The 12,174-nt window shown below is 41.5% G+C and overlaps 1 protein-coding gene across 15 annotated transcripts in view; it reads right to left on the reverse strand.

The window, feature by feature from the left end:
* The window catches only part of LOC144773569 (uncharacterized), a 993,958-nt gene that overhangs the window by 403,406 nt on the left and 578,378 nt on the right, over positions 1-12,174 (reverse strand). For 4 of the 15 annotated variants that reach the window (XM_078658683.1, XM_078658684.1, XM_078658682.1 and 1 more), the window contains one exon: positions 4,017-4,301. The exons of the other annotated variants lie outside the window; for them this stretch is intronic. The gene's annotated coding sequence lies outside the window, so the exon portion shown is untranslated. Of the gene's footprint in view, positions 1-4,016; positions 4,302-12,174 lie in introns of those variants that run through there. 15 annotated transcript variants of the gene reach the window in all.

The raw sequence follows: 12,174 nt of genomic DNA on the forward strand, positions 1-12,174 counted from the left end.
TCCGTCACGGCCCGCTCGCCGCGCCTGCGCGGCGTAAATTCCGCGCCTCGCTGGACGTTCCATTGCGCGGGCGGGGCCGTGACGGAACCGTTCCGTCACAAGCACAGCTCACCCGTGGGCCGTGACGGAGCGGTTCCGTCACAAGCGCGGGAGCGCCACGCTTCCCACCCTGCCCGTTAGCACAGCGGTGGAATAGCCGCCGCAGTGAAAGGGTTAAAACAAACATGACCCTTTGGGGGCCAATTATCATGCAGGTAATTACTGCTAGCTGCCAGGCCCCTTTTGCAACTACTCGGATGGAATCCATCATTGTGCCAATTTTTAAAAAAGGGGGACTGCCCGGACCCTGGGTGTTACAGGCACATTTCATTACTGGATTCCTTGGCCAAAGTAGTTGGTCAAATAATGCTGGAACACCTACATGATTAGGCTGAGGACAATCAGGTCCTATCGACATACAATATGGCTTCCGTGAGGGCCTAGGGACAACTGAACAGAGTATAAACGTAGCTATCTTTGTTGTGAAATACACCCCGATGAAGAAGGGCAGACTGTTTTTAGCTTTTGTGGATCTCACAGTGGCTTTTGACTCTGTAAGCCATGGTAAGCTATTGGAGAACCTCAAGTTATGGGAATGAATGTACAAATTATCCACTTTCTTAAGAGTTTTTATAATGAAGCTAAGGCAGGAGTGCATTTTGGTCTGGGAGATGAGCATACGGCTCAATTTTTAATGAGGAGGGGGATTAGACAAGGTTGTGTCCTGGCCCCCTTCCTTTTTAATCTCTATATTATGGGGCTGGGCAGACCCTCCTTAAAGATGGCCAAGATTTTCCTCAAATAAGCCAATACATGCGCTCCTTTAAGCAGATGGTGCAGTTTTGATGTCACATATGCAAATAGGCTTACAGAGGGTCCTAGACAGTTTCTCCAATTTTATGAATGACCTTGGTCTTAGGGTGAATAACTTGAAGACTTTTATAATGAGGTTTGGCTATGGTAGTCAGAGGTCCAGGGATATGTTTGTGGATGGACACAAAGAGTTTTTCATATCTTGGAATATTCTATATATATATCAAAACAAATGTATATCTGTCTGTCTGTTTGTCCTTTATGCATTACAACACCATTCATCCGATCGAATGAAACTTTGGGAAGTTGTTGAGTACACTCCCGCGAAGGTTTCTGGCATAAAAATGTTTTAAATATCGGCCCCCCAGGGCCCTCATAATCTTTCGAATACTGAATTTGCAACCACGACTTTGCAACGGTACAAGACATTCGGTGAAAAAGATGATGAACAATGTCATCGAAGCTACAATTTTGAATGGGAAATTCAAGGCGGAAGATGTACTGTTGCCACGTATTACAATGATCCCAACAGATATGCCATTTGAATTCAAACGTTTACAGTTTCTGGTGCGCCTCCCTTTTGCAATGACCATAAACAAAGCACAAGGACAATCGCTGCAAGTGTGTGGACTAGATTTGGAGAAGCCTTGCTTCTCACATGGACAACTGTATGTGGCCAGCTCACGCATCGGAAAACCTTCTGATTTATTCATGTACTCACCAAACGGAAAAACAAAAAGTATTGTGTATCCACAAGCACTCGAATAAATAAATAGAATTAAAACAACACTTTGAAATGTTTTCCATATTAAAATGAATTAGATTCAATAAAAATGACACAATGTAACTTGAATGTTATCATAACATGTTTACTTGAATATCCGTTCTTCTGAGATCGTCTCACAGACCAAAACGCACTCCTGCCTTAGCTTCGTTATAAAAACGCTTAAGAAAGTGGGTAATTTGTACATCCACTCCCATCATCTCGAGGTGGGCCGATCTTTAAAAAATATGTTTTATGTTGATCGGATGAATGGTGTAGTAATGAAGTACCGTTGCAAATTTGTGGTTGCAAATTCAGTATTCGAAAGATTATGAGGGCCCTGGGGGGCCGATCTTTAAAACAATGTTATGTCAGAAACATTCGCGGGAGTGTACTCAACAACTTCCCAAAGTTTCATGGTGATCGGATGAATGGTGTAGTATTGCATAAAGGACAAACAGACAGATAGACATACATTCATTTTTATCTATATAGATTACTAACTCTATCAAAGGTAATGGTATTATTAAATGAAATCTCACTAGCTCTATAAAACAAGTTCACAAATGCAACACTACCTTCTGAATTGTATCCTAATAAATTATTTATTTGACTTGTATCCACGAATCGAGCAACGTTACACGGGGGGCTGTGCTGAAAGCTGCGATGAGTTCATGACTCAAAAATAGAGAGAAGAAAATGCCCCCACTCCCATTACTCGATATCTGCCCTGGGGACCACAACCCACGGGGCATGCCCTCAAGTTTGGGACCGCGGGGGGAACCCTAATACCCCCATGGTCCCAGACGGCTCTCTGCCTCCTGCGGGAGCCGGCATTGCTTTTGGACAAAGGGAGCTGCAAACATGCAGCTCCCTTTGCCCAAAAGGAATTCTGCTTTGCTGCATGGAAGCAACAGCAGGTTTCCTGCTATCGTTTCCATGCATAGAGAAGCAGATGTTTGTTATGGAAGAGTGGGAGCAGTGCTCCTGCCCTGCCATTGCAAACAGCAATGTCCTGGGGGTGGGCACCCAGGGACATTTCTGGAGCCGGCCCTGGGGGTTGGTGGTTTCCAGTACAAAGGGAGGGCAACTAGAGGGGAGCCGTGTGGCCTCCCTCCCATCTTTGTGCTACCCGGAGGTGGTGGTCCCATGGTGCCGGAGTACCGCACTTAATTGATGTATGCCCGTGTAGGTGGCAGTCCGCGGGCAGCCTTGGTGGGCAGTACTCACCCTGCGCTATTTTTTATTTTTAAAAAAACAGGAATTTGGCAGTGCATGAGGCTTGGGGGGCCCTAATTTAAAAAGCCTTGGGGAGGTGGTCGTCCCCAGTGCTCCAGGGGGCGCTTGTCCCATGCACATTATTAAAAAAGTCCATGGAGATGGTAGTCCCTGGGGCAGCAGAGGCCCCCACATGCCCCTGCACAGTATTCAATCATTGCCTCTGGCACCAGGCCCCCCGGGGGCTTAAAAGAAACAAAGAGCAGGAGACCGCATTTTATTTTATGGCAGGACTCATGGACCCTCCGTGAATCCTGCTGAATTCTTTTTTTTGGGCGGATCCACTGCAAAGGTCAGATACTAATATTTTTATATATAATTTTCTCAGGAACTACTGAATAGATTTATATCATGTAAAGCAAAGAGTGCAGACCAAGAGCTACCTAAGTGCTAAATTTGGTTTAATTCCGTTCAGCAATTTGGGCTGTAGCTGCGACAAAAATTCCCTATAGAAATTAACATGGTTTTGGGATCCCCTTTTTTCCCAGCCCTCGCTTGATAAATCATCCCCAAACTTTGAAGACACAAGCTTACCAGAGCACCCCATTAGTTTTGAAAATTTCTCAAAGATTCGTCAAACTATGCCAAAGATATTGGCTAAAGAAAAAAAGGTTTTGGACTAGAAACAAGGTCCTAACTATAACTACCTACTGGGGAGCGTCCATGCTCCCAGGCTTTTACTGGGAGCCCCCTTCTTCCTCGACCAAGTTATACATCTGAAGAGCTATGAAGATAGTGAAACACAAGTCAGTGGTTGTTTTTACCCATTTAAGGTTGGTCTGGATGGTATTTGCCACTCCAAAACTATAATACTGTGCATGGAGTAGTAAACAGCTTTTGTCATTTTACAGCTTGATGTGGTTGACACTGTGCTAATCACATGCTTAAAGACTTTGCTGTAGAATTGGAAAAATACTATTTCCCTTTCTAGCTCAGCATGGGTGGCACTTTGCTAATCCTGTATATAAAAAATCCATATAACTTAATTGAGTTACGAATGTATGAAGCATCATGCTGGCTCACACCCACTGTTAGTTGTTAAACAAACCAACATTTGTTTCTAAGTCTAAACATCGTTTTCCAATGGGGTGAGAAAAGAAAAAAATATACGCCAAAGAACACATGAAATCACACAAACGTATTTATTACCCATTTGTTTCATGTGAAATTTTTAGTACATGACAGTACAACAAAATTCCAAAATTTGTACATACGAGAACTATCATTCAAATGATTTTTGATACCAGGTTATAGGAATTGCACTACAGAAGATCTGCAATGTTCCAATTTTCTTCAGATAAAATATCTTGAATAGCTATTCTGTAAATCCATAGCATTGGACAAATTGTTGAGATACGTCTTAAAAGCCAGCATGTGTTTCGTTGCCTATATGGATGCTTCTTCAGGGCTGCAAATAATGAACACAAATTTCATGAGTCATTCTGATTTTTCATACAGAAACTTTCCTATATTATAATATCTAACTTTATTTTTCTAACAGAATTGAGGGAGAGAGTGACAAAAGCAATGTCCAATATCTCAGGTTGCAAAATATGACACATCACAAATTTATCAACATCTATTATTGGAAAAGTCCCCAAACCATTCCATCTTCTGTAGCTCAAACCTCCCCTTAGGTTTTTAAGAAATCCAACAGCAAGCTTCTTTCCCAGAAAGTACTGATGATGTGGCAATAGTCAGACATTAAGCAATATGCAGTCAGTACAGGTATGCACTGCCCATTGGGCTAAAAGGGATTCAGCCACCCCCATCTTGTGTTTTAGACCAGGCTATGCTGGGCAGCGCTGCAGATTGGGTGCAGTGACAGCCTTCTACAAAGAACTTCGCAGGCCAGCCAGTAACTGAAGTACATTAAATCTTGGAGATGTGACCCTGAATGTAAGAGCGAGGGGCTATATGGAAACAAAATACTTCAACTCTTTTGCGGGGGTTCAGCCTTCTGGTAAATACATATACGATTCAAGTTATACACTTTAAATATAAGTTAAAGTGATTGTCATGGAATGTGTTATTGTATGCTATAGGACATGGCATTTGGTTAATGTGATCTCTGCAAATGGGTGTGTGTTTAGCCAGACAGACACAAACTGCATCCTGTTAAATGAACAGGGGAATAGGCTATGTGTATTCCACCTCTTATGAAAGCACTATTGTAATTCAAGTCTTTATCTTAATATTATATTCAACTAGAAGTGAGTGAGTCTCAGAAGGCTCAAAGCCAGGTGCTCAGCTTGAGCACCTCCCAGCCCCTCAAGCCCTGAATGAACCGAGATTTCATGTGTATTTTTCTTTATAATTGCTTAAGAAAACACTTTAAACTACATTAGCTCAAGATGTGACTTTGATGCAATATTATATAATGTTGCTCCATATGTAATAAAAATGTAGATCCCATTTAGGGTGCATGTCAAGTGACTTGCCTCATAGTTCACTATTCCACCTGTTTCTTGGTACAGAGTAAAATAAAAATAAAAAAACATAACATGCATTGTTGTTTGCAGAGACTTACCATTACATGGGCACATAGTCATGATACTAGACCAATCATTTGTGATTGGGAAACTGATTAGTCTATGAAAGATTCCCAGTATAAAAGGAGTCAACACCATCCTGTCATAACCACCTAACATTATTTTAAGATTGGCTTCAATATTTTGGTTGAGAATCTGTGTGTCTCAAGGAGCATCTAACAATTTATTTTTAGATTTTTATGTTCCAGGGTCATCAAAGTGTTTTGGATGCCCACGTTCTTTCATAACATTTTTGACGTATTTTAACTATGGGACACTAGAGGCCCATTGTAATTTTAAGCTATCATTCAGAATTTCCCGATTAAATCTGGTTAGAAGTGGACTATATTCTTATAAGGTCGGATATACGTGGCATGCCTAGTTTAAAATGACATATATGAGTAGATGTACTACTTGGGACTGGCAACAGAAGTCCAAAAAAGCCATTCTTAACTGACTGCAGGGGCTGATTGTCTACATAGCCCCAGACACCTGTGCCATAGTTTGCCGTAGAGACCATTTTGCTTTATAGATATGTAATATTTCAACGACCGGTTGTCGTCCCAGTTTTCTGGCAAAGTTGGCAAGTGCATTAAGTAAAGGTCTAAAGCTTGTTGAGTCAAATAATTGACAGAAACAGTTCTAGGTCCCTCTGTAGTAAGCAACCACTAATTAGATCATCGAAAAGGTGAACACATATGTCTAGGAAAATATATTTCATTTTATTATTAAATCTGATTTGATATTATTTTGGATTCTCATTTTTTTCTATTTTTGATATATATAAAAATATGTTCATCTCAAAGGATACATGGATGATCTCATACGCTAATTTGAATAGATGCATATAACAAAATTCACATAAAATGATTCATGCTTATTAGACATAAAGTTCCATAAATAATATAAGATAGACATGAAGTTGATGGAGGCAATGCGGTAGATGTAGACTACGCACGTTTCGGCATTGCTGCCTTCATCAGGAAACCGTCGATTGCACTAGAATTCGGTGTATGTAAACTGGATTCATATGAGAATACGTTGTTTATACTGACAGCAAATGATGAGATTGACCTTCGTATATTGATGGACTATAAGGGCAAAATTATGTTCAAAAGTTGGCATCCGTTTTAAACATGAATCATCTTAAAATGGTCCATTGATGCCGCCATAAAACGCTCATAGTTGATGGCAAGTGAAGCTGTTGATAATATGTGGCACAGAGTCTCTAACCTGGATATTAGAGTTCACAAACGTTGGTGCTTTGAAAAGTAACACAATGTCCTTCAATATATTACGTTAGCGTCTCCTTAGAGATGCCGCTTGGTGACCAGCGTCCCTATTGTGTGTAGGGGCTGCCATAAAAAGTTGGCAAGTGTAGAAGTAGCTTTCATAAATAATAATGTTCTTGCTTGAACAGCCTGGGACCACTTACCCTTCTGGTCACAAAGAATGCCTAAATAAGAAAATCTCTTGGTAAATTCAACCTTATTATTTTCACTACATATGTCTCACATTTCATGATAAAAGTTTAAGAGGTGTTCACTCTAAGGCACAAATTATGCGTGAATGTTGAAAAACTAGTCACAAGCCTTTGATGCCCCAATTGCATTCACAACATCAAAACAGCGTTGTCTGCATACCGTAGGGCCAGTATAGAACACTTATTGATTAGTGGCAGGTCCTGGCAATGATTCGGTATGGCTTGACCTAATTCATTAATATACAATATAAATAAAAACATGTGCCAAAACACATCCTTGTCTTACCCCTATCCTTATTTTGAACATAGCTGTACACTTCCCACTTGTCCCACAATGAACCCTTGCTTTTTCATCACTCTATAGCTGCCTCAAGAAGTGAATGAGTGGGGTTTCCACACCCATATCTTCTAAGATCTTCCATAGTTTGTGACTTATGATGCAGTCAAAGGCTGCAATTAAATCTGCAAATGCCAGCTATAACCTACCTGCTTTGCCAGTGTGTACTTTCCCAAAAGGATATTTAAGATTAGTCCCTGCTCGACCGTGCCTTGCTCCTGTCGGAAGCCAAATTGTAGCTCAGTTATGGTGCCATTGTCTTCAGCCCAATTCTGTAATCTATTCAGCATAATGTGTCACACCACCTTGATCAAGGAATCTAGCAATGATATCGGTCAATAGCATACAGGGTTTTGACAGTCTCCTTTCTTAAAAATTAGGACCAATGTTGATTCCGACCAAGTTGTTATAAAGCCGAAAGAGCAACATGCTACTATTACTTGTGTTAGCAGAGGGCCCCATAGCGACACATTTTATTTATAAAGGTTTACAGGGACTCCGTCAGGGCTGGGAGCTGTCCCATCCAAACCTGAAATTAGGGTACAGTTGACCTCTTCTAAGGTAAAATGTACATCTATAAGATAGTAATTGGGTGAAGATATCTCATGAAATTATTCTGACGTAACCCTTGATGTCTCATATATATTGTTATTATACCTGTTCGAATAATGGTCTAACCAATGGTCCTCGGTAATAGCTATCTCTATGGTTGGTATATCTCGAGGGGCCAAAAAAAAGGCATTTACTGACTTCCAAAAGGCTGAATTTTCTTTGGTTAAAGTGGCTTCATGCACTGCTGCCCATGTTTCTTCTCTTAACACACCTCTGCATTCTTTAAGGGCACATTTATAATCCCCTGTGCCGTTTTAATTTCTTGTCAATGTCTAGTAGGCTTGTGTAAAGCGTGTTTCAGTTTACTATAAGCTTCAGTGCATTTGGCATTGAACTAGCCTTTTGTAAGATGTGTTGTTCTCCCCAAATAAGGTCTTTTTAACATCTCTAGTGATCTGTGTGAAAGAGTTTAACATTTCAGCATTGGGGTAGTCTCGTCAATGCAAACTAAAGGGGCAGATTTACAGTTTGTTAGTAGTGACCTTGAAAATAAAGTCAAGTCTGCCATAGGCAAGCATAGGGAATGGATATTGGTTTTGTTCAGAACTAAGCCTGATAAATGCCTGTTTGATAGAAGGATAAAATCAATGGTTGAACATATCCCTCTTCTGTTAAAGGTATGACTGAAGCGGACTGATGGAGAACATAAATCATTGGCGAAACGAAGATGAAGTGAAAAGATAATTTCATTTAAATATTTGCCAAAGGTTGTATGTGAGAAATGTATACAATTAGTTCCATCATCAGACATGATTCTAACAATGTTCCACTCAGTATGCAGGCACAAGGCAGAGTTAAAATCTCTAACCAAAATGACACACCCATGGTATACATTGTCGTTCTGTAGAAAACACAGGTCACCGCTCAAATTCCTTAGTACCCCCACAATCTGGTTTAATGGAACATTTTTATAAACAATTAACAGAGCTATACGTGCAATTTATCAATGTCAAATGTCACAATTGGGTAATACATTTCTGAATTCCTAAATTTACCTGGTTGGATACATATATGCATAACCCACTCTTATTTCTCCTGCGGGTCGGTGGTACTGCAGCGGTGTGCAATGTTTCGTACCCGTGGATATGCATAGTGTTCTCCACCCAGGTTTCCAGGAGGTATACTATGTTAAATGTCCCTATGAAATCTAACCATAGGGGATTGGTAAGCTTGGATTGTATACCTGCCAAGTTCCAAAATAGAACAAGTCAAACATCCTTACTATTACCTATGTTGTTCATATCATTTACTCTATTAAGTGGATCTATAGTTATGGGAAATGTCTTTAGAGTTAAGGTTGTATCTGAGGTAACCCTTGTGCCATGTATAGAGTTCGTAAAACCTTTCTCTAGGCATGGAAAGGCTGGATAGCTTATAGGAATATCGGATATTTGGGAATATGTACATGTATATCTGGTGTCACATGTGAACTACCACCCCTCATTTGTGTGGATTGCATAACTGTGGCTTAGAGATCGGGACGTTATATCTATGGCAAACATTATCATGAAAATCTCTCCTATCTGTTCTTGTATGTAGTTCCTTCGGGGGTTGATAAAATATCCCAGTGGTACTACATTGATGCCCATGCTCATGATAAAATGATGTTATGCTCTCCTCAAGGTAGTTTGAACAAAATGTGGAGTTTTAACTGTTAATACCACACAATCACCCTGAAGGGATTTTCTGTCTGTGCTAATCCAATTGACTCTTCTCACAATTTTAAATTCAGCAAAAAGTACCTCCATTAGCCCTGTTTTCGTACCCAGCCGGAACAAGGCTTTATTCCTTGGAGCGTCCGAGGGTTCTAATGCATGGGACGACAATCTAGGAACATTGACCAAAATAACAGTGTAAGGGGGAGTAGCTGGTAGTGGAAGATCTAGCAAGGACATTTCTGGCTGTTGCCTATTTAACCCCTTCCACGCTCATGTACATGTATTTATATAGCGCAAATCACCGACCCGGTATCTAAGCGCTTGCTTAGGGAACCCGTCCTGGTATTCCCCTGTGAGATACTCCGGAAGGGTATCCACAAGGTGAAAGCCAGGCATCCTGCCGCGAGGGGCCGTAGTGGAGATTAAGCAAGCTATTGCCCAGAGTCGCAGAGTGTGACCCCGTGAGTCGAGTAGGCACTGGAGCGAGAATTGTCGAGTCCGTGGAATTTTTTGAGCCCGAGACCCGACGAGGCGGGGAAACGAACCCTGGTCCACGGCCGATCTCAGCTTCCGGGTCTGCCGCCTCTAACCACTGAGCTCAGCTCGTCATGAGTTACGCCTGTCGTACGCTCATGACGAGCTGAGCTCGTCATGAACCGCGGCTTTTTAAAAAGGTCAGCGCACAGCGGGAAAACCCGCAGCGCGCATGGGGTTAAGGATAAAAGAGGGGTAGGCGGATTATTACTTGAATGGGTGGATGTATGCACCCTAAAATTATTTCCGTTAATAAAATTCACTGTGTTTGAACTAGGTAAAGTTAGGTCCACTTGGGTCATTGTGAATTAAAAAGGAGGCATATGACCTGGCATAATATGGCATTCTTTAGAATGTGTCCCTGCAGATTGTGTGTCTTTCTGTGGTACTAACTGAAGAGGTCTCGAAAAAGCTGTCTCACTGCCTGTGAGCTTTGCTGTATCTGTATGATTACTTAGTGAATTACCATTATTATGATGCTTTGGAGTTAAGGTCTCTTCAATTAAGGCCACTCTTTCTGATAAGTTAGTTATGGCATTTCTAATGAATTTATCTAGGTCATCAATTTTATTGTTTATCCTACTAAGATCGCCCGTCAAGTTATTAGTTTGGGTACCAATAGGTTTTCCCCTCTTAACTCAATTTCTATATTTCTCAGCAATTTTGGGGACTCTCTGGAATTCTGGGGCACTTCGATGCTGGTTGGGAATCACATTCCTGGCAACTAACTTATGATCAGACACATTTTGGACGCAGCCATTTAGGGTAAATTGACCATTTAAAACCTCAGTCTGACATTCATGGCCAACCTTTCCTGCTGTGGCCCCAATACTCAACATCACCACTTCCGCCTGTTTTTCTAAATTAAGGGTCTCCTTTACTGAGGCAATCTGCATTTCAATAGCCCCATTGCCCCTGTTAGGTAATTCATTAATGTCAGGTATAGACCCCTTGTGGCCTTTGGTAGGCTTTGGCAGCCTTTCTCTTTCACATTTTTTGAGCCAACAAAGAAAAACTAAATCTTATTATATTTTATTTCTTACTTTGTTTCTCCCAGTGGTCTCAGAGACGGCAATAACTGTTTTTTAGAACCAGGTCAAACATTATATGACAATCCTTAAGCTGGGAGGTTGTATACTAAGTTCAAACCAGTACTTGATACATAGTTTTATTGGTTCAGAGGGACTGATCTTGTTAAAAGAATCATTCATCATTAACTGTGCACTAAATAAGATTGATCTCCTCCAAACAAGGGCCAAAAAATGCCTAGATATGTTAAGCCACGGCTATCTCCGGGAAGGACTCACTGCCACCTCTAAAGAAGGAACAGTCCGTAGAACAAAAAGAACAAGAGGGAGGGGCCGGCCTGTCCTCTTCCGGTCTATGATGGGCTAAAACAGACTCATCTTGTCAGTCTTGTCGCGGTCTTCGCCCAGGCCTAACCCAGGGATGGCTAAAATGTATTTATGGCACTCCTGCACCTCGCATGCAGCGTAGCCCCTTCTCACAAGGCCGGCAAGGGATAAGTGTGGTGTGCTAAGGCATGGGTCTGCACTATAGTGCGGGGTGCTTTCTCTCTTTGGTTCTCCTGCCTCATGGGATTACACTCTCTTTAGCGAATCAATCCACTTGCAAGGTGCCCATAAATGACATGGACCCTTATTAGGAAGTGTACGGAGCAGATTTCATGAAAGAATTCCACCCAGCACAATTGCAAGTGGTCAAGTGTACCTGCGCACAAATTTACTGGGTGTGGAAACTGTACCAGTTTTTATTCAAACCCTGTTTGAGTTAGGGGTGGCTATGGTGGCTCTGTGAGCTAGCTGGTCTCTAGGCCAACATGTACTACAGGGGTGCATGGACTCAGTCTAAGCACCTCACTCAAAATGTGTTGTCCACAAAAGCATAGATCCGATGGATTAGTGGGAACTACATGATAACATGTTGCCATCTGATTGGCACTTACTTTTTCAATCTCAGTAGTAATGGAAGGTGCCCTAGGAACCAGAAATGAGACTTGCCAGTCACAAATCCCCAAATCATGGATGTTTAACCCACTGAGCTAAATATTCTGAGACAAATAAATGTGGGTGGCCTCAAATAGGCATATGTTTTAATGACCCAAT

The sequence above is a fragment of the Lissotriton helveticus genome, chromosome 8 (assembly GCF_964261635.1).
Source record: "Lissotriton helveticus chromosome 8, aLisHel1.1, whole genome shotgun sequence".
Lineage (NCBI taxonomy): Eukaryota > Metazoa > Chordata > Amphibia > Caudata > Salamandridae > Lissotriton > Lissotriton helveticus.